We start from the raw sequence: 12,231 nt of genomic DNA on the forward strand, positions 1-12,231 counted from the left end.
TATACACACACACACACACAGAAAATAGAGAGAGAGAGACATATATACATATATAAAAGGAAGGAAGAATAAAATAGCTGAGAGATATAGCTTGAAGATCCATGGCCCTTTTCCCTTCCTTTTTCCCAACCAATCTTTCATACGATTTGGCCTTGCAAAAAATAAATGTGCAAACGGCGCTTAAGAAGTGGATCAGGAATTAATTAATAATGCCCATCGTATTATTATGATTATTATTATCCTCTTTGGTTGGAACAAACACGGTTTCCCCTTCTCTAAACCCCAGTCTCCTTTTTATTTAAAGATAACATAAATGCCTTGCATTCGATGAACTGTGGGAAGGAGCCCTCCTTTCTGCCTCCTCCGCATCCTCCTCTCCAAGGAGCCTCTGTGTCCTTTTATCTAGATGACATGTTTTTAATTTCTGATCATTAATTTGGCCCTTGTTGGGGAGCATTGCCTGGGTTTGCGGCGGATAATAAAGCCATCTGATATAATGCGCTGGGCTGTGACATTCTGTCTGCTTGTATATTGCTTTATCAATGCGTTTCTGGAGCTGGTTTTATGGGTTTGTCTTTCGTGTGTGTCATATTTTATTGTTCCGTTGAGCGGAGAGATGAAGCTGGGGCTCCATGGACCAAGAGAACGACCCGCCAGGAAGTCCATAAGGAACAAGCCTCCAAGAGAATAGCTCTGAAAATAAAGACAGGGAGCGGAAGAAGTTTAGAAACGGAGGAAAAAGAATATGTGGGAGCCCTCTTCTTCAGTCAGAAAGGAACTTGAAAGCTAAGTTTAGAAACTTGGACAGGTATTCCCATATTTTCATATACAGGCTGAGTATCTGGAACTGACTCCCAAAACCCCAAATGTTGTTTTGTGGGTGCCTGAGAGAGCAGTGCCTTTTGTTTTCCGGTGGTTCAGTTGCGCACAAGCTTTGTCTTGTGTGTCAAAATGTTTAAAAGGTTATACAAAAGTGCCTTCAGGCTAAGGGAAGACTAAGGGGGGCTCAACCTGTGTGTTGTTGTTGTTGTGTGTCTTCAGGTTGTTTCTGACTTATGGCGACCCTATCATTGGGTTTTCTTGGCAAGATTTGTTCAGAGGAGCTTTGCCATTGCCTTCCCCTGAGGCTGAGAGAGTGCGACTCGCTTAAGGTCACCCAATGGGTTTCCATGGCCGAGCAAAGATTCGAACCCTGGTCTCCAGGGTCCGACACCATGCCGCCATATTGTATTTTCCTCTCCCCCCCTCTCCTTCTCCTTCCAAACTTGTCATCGCCGCAACCAAAAATCACGCATCGTCACCTCCGAGATCTTTTCCTCTGTCCTCCGAAGAACCCTGTGAGGTAGGCTTAGGCTGAGAGTTAGCGACTCTGTCCGAACGTGGCTTTCCTTAACGATGCTGGGTTTGCAGTGTTAAAACCATCTCCTAGTTTTAGCTAAGAGAGCCAACATGGTGTAATGGTTTGAGTTTTGGACTAGGAGACCAGGGTTCGAATCTCAGCTCGGCCATGAAACCCATTGTGTGACCCGGGGCAAGTCACACTCTCTCAGCCTCAGAGGAATTCAAGGAATAACTCCAAACAAACCTTGCAAAGAAAACCCTGTAATTATGGTGCCTTAGGGTTGCTGTAAGTCGGAAACAGCTTGAAGGCACACAACAGCAACAACTACTACTACTACTACTACTACTTTAGCTTTGAAACACTTTGGCCTATGAGAAGTCAGCAAATGCTTTTCTAACATTGCGTAGGCATTTTGAACCCAGGTCCAAAGGGACACTCATAGCCGTTGTCACGCGTCAAGAGTTTTTATGTCTGTTTTTCATGGGGGAAGCTGTCCTAATGACTAGGCAGGCCTGTGTTTCTATGGAAAAGGCTTTCCCCATGTATATAGTGTGGAAATCGCACAAAAAGTGTGACATGAAAGCGCATGGATGGTTGTATCGTCTCGGGTTTCTCTAGGAATTATCACAAGTCTCCGTCGTTGCTGTTGTTGTTGCCTCTATTAGAAGTCGAGGTTCTTAAGGGAAGGGCTTTTAAGAGGGTGATGCGTTGGTTTAAACTGTTGTTGTTGTGCACCTCTAAGTTATGTGACTTCAAGTTATGATGTACTCCTTTGGACTTATGGCAACCCTAAGACCATAAGCCATGGGGGTTTCTTGGCAAGGTTTGCCATTGCCTTTCCTTGAGGCTGAGAGAGTGTCACTTGCCCAGGGTCACCCAGTGGGTTTCATGTCCAAAGGGGGATTCGAACCCTGGTCTCGTGTGTGTGTGTGTGTGTGTGTGTACTGTCACTCAATAACTACCTTTCCAATGTCATGGCAAGGTGATAAATACATATATTTTTCAAGTAGTTTCCAGCTTTCTTTTTCATGCGCAGCCATGGCGAGCGCCCTGTTCTGGCAGAACGACAACGCAGCAAGCCTTCTCTGGTGCCGCAGCAAACTACAAATCCCTGAATGCTGCCAGGGCAGTTAAAGCGGTGTCAAACTGGGTTATAATTCTGCTGTGCGGATGCAGCCTCCGTGGGTTTCCATGGGATTCGAACCCTGGCCTCCAGAACCGTAGCCCAACGCTCGAACCACTCAGTACTCATATTAATAATCATATTGTGAGGATCGTAGAGGAGGCCTTTGGTTTGGCCGGGTGGCCGCCAGTTGCTAACCATTTCCAGCTTCTTACTTATTCAGTTTTAATTTTAATCTTCTTTTTAATAAAAGGTACAGAAAAGGAAAGCTTCCATGCGAGAGTGTTGGAGGAAAACGCAGCTCTTGCCCTTATCCTTGCAACCTTTTGTCGCTCGGTCAGTTGGTTAGAAAAGGCTCCTTCTGTTCCTGGGGCCTGGGTTCCGGTCTCGACTCCCACACAAGAGGAGGCTTGCGATTGTCGTCACCGGAGCGAATAAAGGAGTGACTCAGTGCCTCTTTGGAAATGCCAGGGAGGCCTGAGCTGTTCCTGACCCCACTCTGGATTAAATAAGGCAGAGACGGTTGGGATACTCTAACACCCATCAGGCCTGGTCCTCTTGGGCACTGAGGCCCAGCCACACATTCGCTGGCGTGGCCTATTTTCTATGAGGAATATAGCAGGCCTTTGGTATCCGCTGGGTTTTGCTTCTATGAAACACGCGGAATGCTATAAAATGGCCAAAAACAAGGTTTGCTTTGGGAATTCATATTATTTTTTGAGTATTTTCAAGCCGAAAGCATGGATAAAAAAAGTCTGGGTACAGAGAGCTGACTGCATATATATTTTAATGCATCCGATCCTCCGTATCCACGGATTTGGCATCCAAGGATTCAACCGTCCGTGGCTTAAAAACATTCAGAATATTCAAACATAATATAAATTGCCAAAGCAAACCTTGTTTTTGGCCATTTTTCTATAATGGGCGCCATTGTATTCAATGGGACTTGAGCATCCATGGGTTTTGGTGTCCATGGAGGGTCCTGGAACCGAACCCCAGCAGATACCAAGGCCCCACTGTAACAAAAGCTCAAAGGTGCCATTGTCTGTCTGATCTTGGAAGCTAAGCAGGGTCAGCCCTGGTTAGTGCTTGGATGGGAGACCGCTGACAAATACCAAGTGGAAGAGGCTCTGTTTCAGAGGAAGGGAACTGGCGAAACCGCCTCTGAGACCTCCTGTGAAATTCATGGGGGTTGTTGTCATGAGACGCACAATTCACACATAGACACGCAATTCAAAGCCAGGTAGTTCCAGCTGTTCCTAAACAACCAGAGCTTTGAAATCCTGCTCCGATCCTCCAGATGCTTTGGACTTCAGCTCCCAGAATCCTAGACTGTTGGCTCAAGATGGCTGGGGCTTCTGGGAGCTAAAGTCCAAAACGCTTGGAGGACTAAAGTTTGAGAATCATCTAAATCAGCCCAAACTTTGGTCCTCCCGTTTATTTTTGGACTCTATGGTCAACATCCACCAGAAGTTGACCATAGAGTTGCGCTACAAATGCCTAGAGGGATGTTTTCTCTAGGGATTCCTAGGCCAGTGTTTCCCAAACTTTGGTCCTCCAGATGCTTTGGACTTCAACTCCCAGAATCCCTGGCAGTTGGCCAAACTGGCTGAGGCTTCTAGGAATTGGAAGTCCAAAATACCCAGAGGACCAAAGTTTGGGAAGCACTGCTCTAGGCCCCCCAGGCACAACTCTATGGTCAACACCCACCAGACGCTGACCATAGAACTGCACTCTAAATGCCTAGAGGGGTGTTTCTTCTAGGCATCTCTAGGTCCTCCAGCAGGACTCTATGGTCAACTTCTCTCTGAAGGACCTAGAGATTTCTAGGGAGAACCTATTAATCGAAGATGCAGATAAGCAAAGCCACAAAAGTCAAAGCTGCAAATGTGGAGGGCTGAGCGTACAGTTATTATTGTTGTCATTGTTGACGTTGTTGTCCTTCTTGTTGTACTTCTTGTCGTTCTTTGCTGTTATTCTTGTTGTTGTTTTTCTTATTGTTGTCGTTCTTCTAACTGTTATCATTATTCTTATTGTTGTGGTCATTATTGTTGTCCTTCCTATTATTATTATCATTCTCGTCCTTGTTGTCATTATTATTGTTGTTCTTATTATTGTCATTATTATTGTTATTATTATTATCATTCTCATTCTTATCGTTTTTGTTCTTATTATCTTTCTCGTTCTTGTTGTCGTTATCATCGTTATTATTACTATCATTTTCGTTCTTGTCATTATTATTGTTCTTATTCTCATTCTCATTCTTATTATTGTTGTCGTTATTGTTCTTATTATTATCATTCTCATTCTTGTTATTGTTGTTTGTATTATTATTATTATCATTCTTGTTCTTCTCGTTGTCGTTCTTATTGTTAGGTCTGCTTCGGCCGGATCTCAGCAGCTATTCCTAGCCGTTGCAGCGATTCTCATATATATTTGTGTTTGTGAGGGGAGTGTGAGGAGACACAGGCCCGATTGTGAGTCCGAGGCAGGAGCGGGGGAGTGTGTATCAATCGCCTCCATTCACAGCTGCCCGTCTGTCCGTCCGTCTTTCTCGTGCCAAACGGCGGGCGCGGCGTTTCTCCCATGGCGCGTGGCTTCAGAAACAGCTGGGCCACACCAGGGCCGTCATGGCAGACGAGTCTCGCTGGGCGGAAAGCCAACCGCGACTGGGTTTTGTGTGTCTTTCGACAACACAGCTTCCAACACACGCACATACATGGATATAGAGTCTCTTCACAATGATAAGCAGCGCTTCTACTCTCAAGGCGTCTATAGCATCTTGGGATCTGTAGTGCGGCGAGGCACTTGGTCTTCTCTGCCAGGGAGTTGTGCTTCAGAGGAACGCACTAGATTTTGCTGTTGTTGTTGTTGTGCGCCTTGGAGTCGCTTCCAACGTATGGCGAACCTATTGTGGAGTTGTTCCAGGAGGTTTGCCCTTGCCTTCCTCCAAAGCTGAGAGAGTGTCGCTTCAGTGGGTTTCATGGCCAAGCCGGGATTCGAACCCTGGACTCCAGAGTCGTAGTCCAAGACTCAAATCACAACAACACACTGGCTGTTGTTTGTTGTGTGTCTTCAAGTTGTTTGCGACTTATGGAGACCCTATGATGCGCTTTTCTTGGCAAGTTTCCTCAGAGGGGGTTTGCCGTTGCTTTCTTGCAACTATAAACCGCTCTCTTCTCAATTCTCATTTTCCTTTTGAAATTTGCTGGGAAATGTTATTCGTTACAGACTATAAACCCAATTATTTTGCTTTTGAAATTTGCTAGGAAATGCTGTTTGTTACAATTATAAACCACAAATGTTCCCAGTTCTTCTTTGGCATTTGACATTTACTAGTAAGCGTTATTCCTTGCAACTACTGTATAAACCACTCTGTTTCCAGTTCCTACGTTGTTTTTGAAATCCATATCCTAGTGCTATTGGAAATGGCTTTGGGCATTTATTTGGAGCTTCAAAATCTGGGTTTTCCTGTTTTTAGACACATTTTTGGGGGGATGCAATGGAGAGGGGCGACTGTGTTCTCTCTCAAGTTGCTGCTGTTGTTGTTGTGTGCCTTCCTGACTTTCGGCAACAGAAAGGCAAATCTATCATGGGGTTTTCTTGGCAAGATTTGTCCAGAGGTTTGCCACTGCCTTCGCTTGAGGCTGAGAGAGTGTGACTTGCCCTAGATCACCCAGTGGGTCTCATGGCCGAGCTGGAAATTGAACCCAGGTCTCCAGAGTCACAATCCAGCACTCAAAGCACTATGCCACACTGGCACTATTGCACTATTTTCTTGGCAAGATTTGTTCTGAGGAGGCTTGGCATTGCCTTCCTTTCTGAGGCTGAGAGAGTGTGACTTGGCCAAGGTCAGGGGGTTTCCCTTAGGATTGCTGTATGTCAGAAATGACTTGAAGGCACACAACAACACTACACACTACTCTCTCTGTCTCTCTCTCAATCACACACAAATACCTTTTCTTTGCTTGGTTTTGGCAACCTGAGACCAGGGAGAGTTTGTGTGGCGTAGAGTGGTTTGAATATTGGATTACAACTCTGGAGACCAGGGTTCGAATCCTCACTTCGTTGAGTCTGGATGACCTTGGGCAAGTCACACTCTCTCAGCCTCAGGACAGCAATGGCAAATCCCCTCTGAACAAATCTTGCCAAGAAAACCCTATGATAGGGTTGCCATAAGTTGGAAATGACTTGAAAGTACACAACACACACATCCTGTTGTGTTTGGTATGAAACCCACTGGTGACACTTGGTCAAGTCACACTGTCTCAGCCTCAGAGGATGGCCATGGCAAACCTCTTCCGAAGAAATCTTGCAAGGAAAACCCCAGGATAGATCTGCTTTAGGGTCGCCATAAGTCAGAAATGACTTGAAGGCAACCCAAAGAAAGGACCTAGGAATCTTGAAACATTGCACAGTTTTTATGCCTCACTTAATTTGCACAGATTTTTGTGTCTCAATCAAACAAAGGCATTCCCAAAATTTCAGATATTGGAGGGTTGGTTTTCTAGCCAGCAAGGTTACATGCCTGGTAGGTTGTTGCTTTTCTGGAAAGAGAGCTGGCTTTGGTTTCAACGGCGGAGTTGTTTTACTGCTCTCGGGAGGCCAGAACAAGCAGAGACGGTTAGAGAGCCGTGTTCGAAAGATGGCCTTTTACTCCAGGGAAGGAAACCCGAAACCCTCCGGAGAGATTATTTGGGCCGGGAGGGATTCCCTGACACATAATCCCCAGCTGCAGATTGGTGAGAAAATCCTTCAAGATCACTTTGGATAACCCTTGATAACATCCGTACTTGCTTTCCCCACCTTTTTTTGGATCCGTCTTTGCAGGGTTTTACTGTATTTGATTTGCATGAGTGTGTTGTGTGTGTGTGTGTGTGTGTGTGAGGCAGATGGTTGTCTCATGTTCATGAGTATGTTTCATTATTTTTAGAACTTTTCCTGCCTTTCGGTTCCCGTGCTAAATAATATTTGTTCCATTGCAAGACCTTCGGTTCCCTTTGGTATCGCGTGGCATATAATCCAGGTTGCCAGCTCAGGATTGCTCCAGGATCCAAACCTAGGACCTGGTGATAGCCTTAAGCATTGTACACCAAGTACCAGCCACAGTTGTGGCGTTGTGGTTTGAGTGTTGGACTACAGCTCTGGAGACCAGGATTCGAATCCTCGTTCAGCCATAGAAAACCCCACTTGGACAAGTAAGTCACACTCTTTCAGCCTCTGGGGAAGGGACTGGCAAACCCCTTCTGAGCAAATTGTGACAAGAAAACCCCATGATAGTTTCGCCTTAGGGTTGCCATAGGTCAGAAATGACTTGAAGGCACACAACAATGACAACAGTCATTGAAATTGGACTGCTGTAACCTTCACAACCTGGGGCTCCCCTTGGAGCTTTCTGGAAGTTATAGGAGTTGGAGAATGGATTAAAGCTGGGAAACAGCTCCTACCATCAAGACGTTTTTCCTAAATACTTCTTACCATATCTGAAACCCACCAAAAATGGAAGGACCACCCCCTTCTGAGCCCATCTACTCATTGTGAAACAGTTCTACCATCAAGAAGTTCTTCCTAATATTTAGGTGGGATCTCATATCTTGTGTCATTTCCATCCGTTAGTTCCCTAACTTTGGTCCTTGGGGTATATTGGACTTCCATCTCCCAGAAACCCCATCCAAGTTGGCCAACAGTCAGGAATACTGGGAGTTGAAGTCCAAAACATCTGGAAGACCAAATTTAGGGAACCACTGGATGATAATGACACAAGAGATGAGATCCCACAAAAGTATTAGGAAGACCTTCTTGATGGTAGGAACTGTTTCGTGTTGAGTAGATGGCCTTAGAAGGTGGTGGGCTCCCCATCTTTGGAGGGTTTGGGACATGATCAGCAATGTTTAATCTTTACATCCTCATCTCCTGCTTGGAGATGACTCACAAAAACTAGGAAAGTCAGAGCCAGGCCTTGAAATTTGGCATTTCCTCTCCCCCTCCATTCTCCTTGAAAGAAGAAACCCAAAAATTATGGATGGTGGGAGGCTGATCCTGCCTTATTTTAGCCGTCTGGGAAAAACAGAGGCGGCATTCATGCACCATGTATTCCTGGATTGTGAGCCAGGAAAGTGTTGAGGTAGGTGTTGGCTTGCTAAGGTGTGCGCGTGTGTGCGCTCTTTCCAAAAATTGGTTGGTTGTGTGGTTTGGGGCGGGTGAGTCCCGAATAAAGGGTGACACACTTTTCTTTTGGGCAAAAAAAACACAATCGATCCCTCCTCCTTTTGCATATGTCGCTCTTGAACTGTCCCAGTTCTGCCAGCAGAATTGTGCTTCCTTTTGCATTTCTGGGTTTGTGTATATGTTTGTGTGCGTGTGTGTTTTTCTTTCCCACAAAGCTTTGGGGGGCGCGGGGGGGGGAGGTTGGTTTATCTGTTGATCTCCTGCCAAAATTTGGGCTTTTTGGTGAAAGGGGTGTATATATATATATATAGCTGGAAGAAGGGAGGGAGTTTAGTCTTGTGTTAGACACAACAGCCTCCGGGGAGGAAACCAGCGAAGTCAACACACACCAGCGTTTGAATTGGAACTGGAAAAAGATCAACTATGCTAAAGGGAACTGAAAAGGGTTTTTTTCCCCCCTTGTTGTTGTTGCTAACCAATCTGGGATTATATTTCCAGACGTGGCAGAGAGGCTGGTTGCCTTCTGAACGTTTTCCAGGGAGAGAAGGGAAAGCGCATTATCCTGGTGGTTTTATTCCTATTAATGGTTGAATCTCCGTCACCCAAAAAATCCCCATTTTCTCCCATCAGTCCTCCAGTGTTTGGACTACAATTCCCATCATGTGGGGACCAGGGTGGCAGCAGCACCCATCATCCTTCACCATTGACTAGGCAGGCTGGGGCTGACAGGAGCTGCAGTACAACTAGAAGGATATACTTTGTCTACTGTTGCTAGTCTTCCTTTAAACCTTGCGAACGTGACCCACATCTCTCTGTAAAATCTCCTTGACAAAAGGCATGCTCTCGGGGCCTGAATTCGGGTTCACCCACCCAGCTGCCCATTGACTTGTCCCTGACATGACACTTTCTTCTCTCTGTATTTCCTTCTGAGCCTTGCATCTTTCCAGAACATTTCGTTCCCCTCCTGGGATCAACCGCCTTTTGTTTCATCTCCCGAAAAAACCACCGTTTGCAAGAACCTTCTAAGCCTATCTTTGATGCTTTAAACAAAAAACCGTACAAGGACGGAAAACAGATACTTTGACCCATGGCCCTCTCTTGTTCTCGCTGGGTTTTAAGAGGCTCTCCTGGTCTTGCAAAGTCAGACTTAGCTTGGGGTTGCTTCCAAGCAGAGTCCTTTGCAAGAAAGTGCTGCTGAGTGACCTACAAAGCCCTCTAGGGCCGAGGTCCAGTCTGTCCAGTGCACCACATCTCCCCAGATAAGCCTTCGTGGACACTGAGACCCACAGGTTTTTGTGGCTTTTTGATTATCCATGGATTTGATTAATATGTTCTCTCTAGGAATATCTAGGTCCTCCAGCGCAACTGGTCAGCCTTAACCAAAAATTGCACTGGAGAGAGAACACTCCACTAGGCATTTGTAGCTCCTCCAGTGCAACTCTATGGTCAATGTCTGCCAGATGTTGACCACAGAGTTGCACTTGGAGGACCTAGAGATACCTCTTAGGTAGGATTTTTGGTATTTGTGGTTTTCCCACATTCACGGGGGTCCTGTGCCCCAACCTCAGCGAATGTGGAGAGATGGGTGTAGTAAATGATGCAATGATTTGGGGTTACAGAGAGCCAGCATGGCATAGTGGTTTGACTCTGGAGTCCAGGGTTCGAATCCCAGTGCAGCCATGGAACCTCACTGGGCAAGTCACACTCTCTCAGCCTCTGAGGAACCTGGCCTGCTTCCTCAGAGACATGGAGCATAAGACTTGGGTAAGTTGCAAAAATTTGCTTGCTGAATCAGGCCGAGAGAGGACTAGATTTAAAGCTGGAAGGGTCGAGACCTCTGGAGATATCAGCTCTGGCTGATTTTGGGGGTGGCTCTGGAGTCTGCAAACCTGGAGGAATCCTTGTTATTTTCTTGTTTTGCGTTTTTGGCAAAGTTGCAACCCAGAAGTCTTGTCAGGGAGGGAGGAAGACAAGCCTCCCTTCTTTCCAGCCACGGAGGACTTTTTAGCTTTTTTATTTATTTTCACAGCCAGCTTCCATACACACACATGCAGCATGCCTTACACAAAGCGTACCTTGTTTTGAATGCATAAAATGGTTTGGGTTTTGCATTTTGGGGTGGTTTTTCCCCCCTGTGTATGTCTGTGGCCAGACTTGATCTGCAGAGCTGGGAATTGGAGGTTTGGACTTCTCACTTGCAGAAACCCCCTTCATAAAAGTTAATAGCCCCCATCGTCCCCTGTTTTATCCTCGGGTTTAAAGAAGCTTTTAAATAAGGAACCCTTTAAAATATTTTGTGTATTTCTGCTTGTGAGGTATTTAGGCGAATAAGGGGGCTTTCAGTTTCCCTTCGCTGCCACCCTGGATGCTGTTGCATTTAAAGGTTTTAGGGCAGAATTTGGGAGGGACCCCTAAGGGCCATATAGCCAAACCCCGCTGCTGAAGACAACCATTGTTACCCAACCGTTTCCCAAAGTATCGCCTTGTAATTATTATTTTAATCCAAGATTTCTCAAGCCTTTCTCTCGGTAAAAAGGAGGGTTAGTAGGGAGGAGAGGTAATTCTACGATTCCACACATGCAGAGAGAGGTTTTTGAAGGAAGGCACACGTCCGTTAATCTGGATTAAGAAAAGGCATCTCTCGGAAGAGTTGAGAGAGGAAAAAGCAGTCGGTTCCTGAAGGATTATCACGGAGTCGTGGGAGGGAAAACCTGATCATCTTTCCGAATTAAAGGGAGAACAAGGGAGCAAACAGCGTAGATGACGCTGGAAGGGAGGGAAAGGAGAGATTGAATGACGGTTTTGCATTTTAAGAACAAGAGGGGGAATAAAACCCCATCCTGTATATAGAATAGATGGGAAAACCTGGGGATAAAGCAAGGAAATTCCTATTTACCGCCTTCCTACTCACTAAGGAGTACCATCCCGTCTTTCACCTAACAACATACGATGTAGACCGTCATTCTTTATACATAATTTATACTTTAATTATTTTTATATCCCTGTCTTTGCAGGCAGAAGTTATAGAGTATGATAATGCCAGGTTTCTGTCCCAAGACAGGGAAACAAAGGGAAGACGGAATATCTGAAAGAATAAAATACACAGTTATTGCATACCTTAAAGCCAGCATATCTGGTGTGTTAGTTCTGACATTAAAAAAAAATCCAGAGAGGAGACCCTCCTTCCTCAATGGATTGATCATTTTAACCAATTAATTGGTTACCGATTTGATTGATCTACCCTTTATGAAAACCGTTTCAACATGCTTTGTCAGAGGGATTGCGTTTTGACCACAACATGGGGGTCCTGAGGCCACAAAAGCGTGATCCAAGGTCCTGCCATAACCACACACTTCCCCAGGTTGCAATCCCATTGTTTTAACTGCTTTTTTCAAATGGTTGCAAATCAATGTTTTGATATAACTGTTCACTGAAGTCTTTTTCAACTGTGCTGAAACTCATATAAGCCGCTTTCAGGTCTCATATTGGGGGAAATACCCCAATCAATTAGTTTAATCAGGCCGTCAGGCACTCCCCGATGCTAATGGTGTCTCATGTTCCCCTCATACTTCTATCTGTCCTTCCGCCTCCATTTTCT

At 45.5% G+C, this 12,231-nt stretch overlaps 1 protein-coding gene across 4 annotated transcripts in view; it reads left to right on the forward strand.

The window, feature by feature from the left end:
• CSNK1G2 (casein kinase 1 gamma 2) overlaps positions 1 to 12,231 on the forward strand; it is a 33,865-nt gene that overhangs the window by 3,115 nt on the left and 18,519 nt on the right. The window contains exon 2 of one of the 4 annotated variants that reach the window (XM_089535512.1): positions 610 to 808. The exons of the other annotated variants lie outside the window; for them this stretch is intronic. The gene's annotated coding sequence lies outside the window, so the exon portion shown is untranslated. The remainder of the gene's footprint in view (positions 1 to 609; positions 809 to 12,231) is intronic. 4 annotated transcript variants of the gene reach the window in all.

The sequence above is a fragment of the Sceloporus occidentalis genome, unplaced genomic scaffold (genome assembly GCF_023333645.1).
Source record: "Sceloporus occidentalis isolate IW3139 unplaced genomic scaffold, rSceOcc1.0.p SCAF_8, whole genome shotgun sequence".
NCBI classification, from domain to species: domain Eukaryota; kingdom Metazoa; phylum Chordata; class Lepidosauria; order Squamata; family Phrynosomatidae; genus Sceloporus; species Sceloporus occidentalis.